Source organism: Ursus americanus, chromosome 5, assembly GCF_024610735.1.
Source record: "Ursus americanus isolate L20-20 chromosome 5, mUrsAme1.1.p, whole genome shotgun sequence".
Lineage (NCBI taxonomy): Eukaryota > Metazoa > Chordata > Mammalia > Carnivora > Ursidae > Ursus > Ursus americanus.
This window is the reverse complement of record NC_142131.1, coordinates 4816949-4824104: the sequence shown is the minus strand read 5'-3', so window position 1 is coordinate 4824104 and position 7156 is coordinate 4816949. Positions and strand designations below refer to the sequence as shown.

General features: G+C 39.5%; 1 pseudogene; it reads right to left on the bottom strand.

Annotated features, from left to right (window-relative positions):
* Positions 1 to 250: 250 nt before the first annotated feature.
* Positions 251 to 6850, bottom strand: LOC123799299 (H/ACA ribonucleoprotein complex subunit 1 pseudogene; annotated as a pseudogene).
* Positions 6851 to 7156: the final 306 nt, after the last annotated feature.

Sequence of the window (7156 nt, the reverse complement as noted above, 5' to 3'; positions counted from 1 at the left end):
AAAATATTTTTAAAAAGAAAAGAGAAGATTTGAGCTTACACAATGCATTGTGTAATACAAAACTAACATACTCTTCTTAATGCTTCAAATGAAAATTGTCCCTTTATTAAGCACCCGCAGAGTCCCAAGCATCGAAGAAAACGTTAAAACACTCGTTCATACTCTTTTAGAGCGAAATTGCCTATTTTGTTGCACGCACACTTGCATGGCATTGACATTTTAGTTCCACAGCATTAAAATGACCAGTGCTTCAAGACTGGCTCAAGAAACAAGCTTCCGAGCTATAAAAGTAGATCATGCAGGAAGTTTCCGTCAGCTGTTCCACTTCATGTCCTCTCCCTCTGAAACCGCCACCCTTCCTCCCCCGAAACCGCCACTTCCACCTTCTCTTGCCACCTCTAAAACCAGCACCTCTGTCACCTCGGCTACGTCCTCCGCCTGCTGCCACCTGCTCTTGGAGGTCGCTTCCCACCTGGAGGTGGAGGTAAAACCCTCTGCAGTGGTAGCAGTTTCTAGGAGTCTATATACAACTTCTGCAGTTGTTGAAAGGAAGATGCCTTCATATTTGCTGATAATTTAATGGAAAAACAAACATCTCTAAGTTGTCCAAATATTTCACCCACTTTACTAATTTGTTCTTTCTTCTCTAAATAAACCGTATCATTGAAATAAGGCACCTTATCTTCACCTGTAGTACATTTACAAACTATGTCATCTTCACAGGGATGCAGGAACTCCCCTAATACAACTACAGGTTCCGGAGTCTTGGCCTTTGTTAAAGCCTCCGCAGCCACCTCCTTGTCCAAATCCCCCTCTGTCACCACCACTACCTCTGAAATTACCGCCTCCATCTCGGAAGTGGTTGTTGCTGCAGCCACCAATGAAGCTGCCACCTTGATCAAAGCCTCCACGACCTCCGACCTCTGTCTGCCTCAAAAAGACCTGCTTGTTCTACCAGCCTCAACCCCCAGGTGAGTCCCTCCTCCCCCAGCAGGCAGCAAGCTCTTTATGTGCATCCCCTTCCCTCTCTCCCCCACTCCCCAAGCACATCCAGTCCCGCATGCTCAGATCCTCCTGCTCCCTACCTTAACTCACCAGGCTGAAATGAACACGAGAAACATTATAAACCAGCATCTTACATAGTTTCCTCCTCATTAATTGGTTCCAAGTGGGTCGCTTTCCAGCTAGACCTTCAGTCACTGTTGTCTAGCATGGTGCTAGGTATGAAAAGGGTTTTTTTTACATCTGGAACACAAGTCTTTAGGGATTAGGGAAATTTAAGGGTAACTGGATTGGAATGCAATTTCCCTGACAGCTAGAACAATGGTTCTCAAACTGTAGCCAGCATCAGAATCATCTGGAGGGCTTATTAAAATGTAGATTGCTGGACCCAACCCCAGAGTTTCTGATTCAGTAGGTCTAGGGTGGGACCAAGAACCTGCATTTCTAACAAGTTTCCAGGTGCTTCTCTGGGGAGCCCAGGTTGAGGGCCACCGTTCCGGACCAGTGGTCTCAACCTGGCTGCACATTACTATCACCTGGGGAGGCTTTTAAACTCCCGCTGCCCAGACCAATAACATCAGAATCTATGGTGATTATGACTAGGCTTCAGTATTTTTTAAAGCTCCCCAAGAGATTCCAAGATGAGGCCCAGATTGGAAAGCACTGTCCAATCTCATAGCTGTTCTCAGCCTAGGCTATCCATTAGAATAACCGGAGAAAGTATTTTTTTTTTTTTGAGGTATAATTTGACACATCATAAAAATGACCCTGCTAAAGTGTACAAATCAGTGGTTCTTATTCACAAGGTCACACAATCATCGCCACAATCTAGTTACAGAACATATTCATCACTCTCTAGGGAGATTTTGAACAAGGTTCTGATACACGGGTTCTGCTCTCAAGAGATTCTGATTTAACTGGTCTGCTGGGTAAAGGCATCAGTGTTTTTGTAAATTCCTCGGGTGATTCTATTGCCTGGCTAGGGTTGAGAACCACAGTTCCTGAGTTTGGTTACAGACCTTCCAACCCTGTTTAAGGAGTTAATACCTATTTAGGAAGTTTCACTGACCCCATCAGGGATGTTGTAAATATAGAGGAACTAGCATACCTTCTGTCTAAACTCCTGCCTGTCCACTAAATGTGCTCAATCGTGATGCAAGGGAAACATCATCCCTGATTTCTGGCTCTCGGAGCAGAGAGCTAGGTGGCTCTGACCAGATAGGCCTGGAGGGGTCTGGTGCCGAGCCTGGCTCTACTGCCGGCAGCGTTTCCTTGCCAGCCAAAGCCGAGTTTTAGAGACTGCAGGAGCCTCTGGAAGGGCTCAGCGGGCCCTCAAAAGGATTCAGAGCTGCTAGTAAATTTTTAAACACTTGCTTGTGTATTTTTAAGAAGCCCATTTTGTAGAGACCTTTGGTCTGATGTTGTTTCAACATTGGCCTTTTGCTGATTAAAGCACAGAAACTGAGTTTAAGTCTTGGGTCCTGCAATTGTTAATGTCAGACTTTGGTTAAAACTTCTGAGCTATGGTTTCCTCATTTTGTAGTATTTCCTTCCTCCCAGAGATGTCCGTGATTAAGGAAAATAGTATATTGGGCACATTCACCTCCAGAGAATGGATTCAGTGGAAAGATCATGAGATTTTTATGTCATGCAATCTGGAGTCAACCCCTGGTTCTAGCTCTTTCCACTGTGACTTGGGAAAAATGAGACTGCTTACAGTCTATAAAAGGAGAAACCAATAATAATAATAATAATACCTAACTCACCATTAATAATACCTTTACATATTTTTATGAAGATCAAAGTTATAGTTCAAAAAACTGGTGTAGTTCACATGAAAATGCTTTATATACTATGGCACCATATAAATGATTATGCTTTAGGATATAACTAGACAGATAGACATATGAAAGGAAGGGAGAATGCATAATTTATAAATTAAGTTGATTTCTTTTGATGTGTAGACAGTTTGAACCTTAGGACCTCAGGAGCAAAAGGCTACTTCCTCCACAGATCATTTAAAAGCAGCTAACGCCTGAAATCTGGGTGATGAAACCTCATCTAAATGTTTTATGGAGAAGGAAATCCTAAGTCCCTGCCCTTTAAGTAGTCTTTTTCTCCCCCACTTTCCCTTTTTTGGGGTCTTTGCCTATACAGAATTAATTATGCTCTTTAGTTCTTAGCACTTAATTGGTCCATGCAAGTCCCCTCCTTTTAATTTATTCTTCTCCTTCATCCTTATCCCTGATCCCATTTCCCATCCTTTCATAGATCCCCATTCTTTTGTTTGCAACGTGAATACTTCCGATGTCCCTTTATACCTTTGTTTCTGCGTATATATGTGTAGCTATAAAAATACTGTTTGGTATGTGTGAAATTGTTTTTTAGAAATTTACACAATTGTTATTTTGTGATAAACCTCATTTATTTTGCCTATTTTACTGTGGTAAGAACATTTATATGAGATCTACCTTTTTAGCAAATTAAGTCTTCAATACGTTATTGTTGACTATAGGTTTAGTGTTGTACCTAGATCTCTACAGCTTACTCATCTTAAGTAAAACTTTATGCCTGTGGATTAATGGCTCCCCATTTTCCTCTTCTCACAACCATCATTCTACTCTTTGATTCTATGAATCCATTTTAGAAATCTCATGTAAGTGGAATCATGCAGCATTTGTCTGTCATGATCAGCTTCTTTCACTTAGCATCATGTCCTCCAGGTTCATCCACGGTGTCACATATTGCAGAATTTTCTTCTTTTTAAGGCTGAGTAGTATTCCATTTATGTATATACCACTGTGAGATCCAGCCATGCTACTATATAAGGATCTAATTCACTTTCTTTTGACCACTGCATATTATTCCATCTTAGGCAAGTGCTCTATCATACTCTTCCCCTAGTGAGGGACACACATGTTGCCTCTAACTCCTACCACCAAAAACAATCATGCAGTGTCCTCCTTGCACCTCCTTGCACTTCCTGTACACTATTGTACCAGGAGTGGAGCTCCTGAATCACAAGGTATACACATTTAATGCTTAAATTTTGCCAGTATGAATAATATCAAGTGATATATCCTGATAGTCTTAACATTTTTTTAATTATAAGTGAGATTAAACATCTCTTCAAATGTTTTTTCCTGATTAGATTTTCAGTGAACTGCCTATTCATACTTTTACCCATTTTTCTGTTGGATTTCTGTCTTTTCTGCAGATTGTTGAGAATTCCTTATATATTCTAGAAACTAATGGTTTGTCTGTTATAAATGTAGTAAAGATCTTCCAGTATATGAGTCACTTTTTAATACTGTATATAGTATCCCTATTCAATAGGAACTTCGAATTGTTTTGATATAGCCAAACTCCATCCCTAATTCTTTTTAGGGATTATACTTTGAAGGTCTATTTTAAAACATCTTTTTCTACCCTAAGGTCCCAAGCATTCTCATATAGGATCTGTTTCATAACTCTTATTTATTTGTCATTTGTTCTTCACCAGTAGGATAGTGCTTTAACTATTACAGTTCTTCTTTTTTTTTTTTTTAAAGATTTTTTATTTATACGACAGAGATAGAGACAGCCAGCGAGGAGGGAACACAAGCAGGGGGAGTGGGAGAGGAAGAAGCAGGCTCATAGCAGAGGAGCCTGACGTGGGGCTCAATCCCATAACGCCGGGATCACGCCCTGAGCCGAAGGCAGACGCTTAACCGCTGTGCCACCCAGGCGCCCCTATTACAGTTCTTCTTAATATCTGTAGTATTTCTTAGTATCTGCTTAGGTCAAGCTCCTTATTTGTTCTTCTTTTTCAAAATTGTCTTAGTTGTTTATGGGCCTTTATTGTTCCATATTAATTTAAGAAGCCGTTTTATCTAGTTTTCCCAAAATATTCTGCTGAAAGTTTTATTGTAATTGCATTTAATTTGTAAATCAATTAGTGGAAATCTATATCTATAAACTGTAAATCATTTATCACACATATCATTTATATGTATGACTTTCCATTTATTCAAATCTGCTCTCTTCTTTTAAATTTAAAAATTTCTCTATAAGGACCTTCATTAGGTCAGCTCATAGTCTTTAGCATTTGAGTTATTATAAATAATGTTTTATTTTCTACTACATTTTTGAATTGGTTATTGCTGGTATAAAGGAATGCTATTTGTCTTTGTTTAATGATATTTTTATTTCTCAACCTTGCTGACCTTGAACTCCCTTTTTAATTTTCATCGTTCAGCAGTTCTCTTATATTTTAATGTAAATTATTATGTAATCTACAAACAATGGCAATTTCATCTTCTCCCTTCCAAATTTTCTTCCTCTAATTTTAATTTATTGTCTGATTGTAGTGGCCAAAACCTCCAGTACTATGTTGATTATAACATTCGAAGAAATTAGCCTTGTCTACTTCCAGTCCCAGTCATATTGTGGCACAAAATCCACTATTATATATTCTTGGTTAAGAATGTGGTAGGTTTAAAAAAAAAAAAAAGAATGTGGTAGGTGTTCCCACGAGCCTTTTATATGCCTGTGGTAGGGAATGGGGAGGAGGCAGAACCTGCTGAGAAGGAAATATATGAAGAGTCCTAATAATACTTACAAAGCCAGGGACTCCCACCAAAAGCTGGGTAATTACGGTAAAGATACATTTTGGTTTTTTACGTACTTGAGTGGTTGTTACCATAATCCAAATTGAGTCCCCTTCCTTCTTTTCTATTCTCTCACACCTTAAAAGTGCTCTGGAAAAAAGTGCTATATTTAAACACCCCCAAACTCTTTCTCAGCACGTGCCCATCGGCTTTGCTGTCTCTTCCTCTCCCTGTCCTCCTTGCCTGCTTCATTAGGTAGCATAACATCTCTCTCAGAGAAAAACCACCAACCCTTCCTTTTTGAGAGGGGGGAAACAGAAGATTCAAATAACAAGTGGGAGCAGGAAAAGGGTGATGAATGTCTCCATTGGTAAACTGTACACTTCCTGCTTACCTGATTCGGCACACTGGGGCAGATCATTAGATATTCGGGTAGAAATATTTGCAAAACTTTAGTTCCTTTGGCTCTATATGCTTCTGCCCTACCAGCCTTCCCATGATTTGTTCAATACGACATCTGCCTCCATCACTGTTGTGTCCTATTTATGCAATCTAATGTAGCTTTATTTCCTTATTTATTTATTTAGACAGCTGTATCACATTGCCGATCCATTTTGAAATTACACTTAACTAAGCTTCTAGTGTTACCCAGTTATTTGTATAATTAGTTTTTGGATCTAATTCAAAGATTCTACATTTGTTCTTTTTAAAATTCCATTCTGATGCTCCAGCTTATGAAGAGTTTTAGAGACTTGTCTCTGTTATCCAACATTCTATCTAGTGCTCCAATCATCTTGTCATCTGTAGAATTTGATAGGAAGGCCATCAGTGTGCTCATCCAAACCTTTGATAAATATGTCAAAAAGGACAGGGCAAGGGAAGAACCCCAAGGCACACTACTATAAAATTTCCTTCAGGTTGACATGGAATTAGCATTCTTGGACATGACTGTTCAATTATTGATGAAGTCACCTGACTGTACTTGCATCCATTCCACAATTCTGCATGTTATCCACAAGGATTTCCTGAGAAACACTGTCAGATTCCTTGCTGAAATACTAACACACGGTGTGTGCAGGATTTCCTTGACCTACCTGATTAGTAAACCCATGTATTATTCAGTTCTGCTTCAGTTTCAAATGACAGAATTTCAATTTAAATGAGATTAGGCAAAAGAGATCATTTCTAGGTTCACCTAACTGTATATTCCATGTCATCAGAGTACTGGTTCTCTCTACCGTCCTCTGTGTTGGCGTCATTCTTACGCCATCTCTCCACTCCTGAAATCAAGATGGCTATCAGCGGCTAGAGGGTTTTTCTCCCAACATCTCCTCTATCATCCGAGAACTGATTCTCATTGTCTCTGACAGGATCATGAGCCCATCTCTAAACCAAACCCAGGGATGTGATGATTTGAGTGGCCAGCCCTGGGTCACTTGAAGCTATTCCACTCAAATTACAGGAACTGAGAAAACCTCAAAGATAATGATGCTATCAAAGGAAGAACAAATAGATATTTCCTATATCTGGGAAAAATGATCATAATGTTCCTTCTGATCATATTG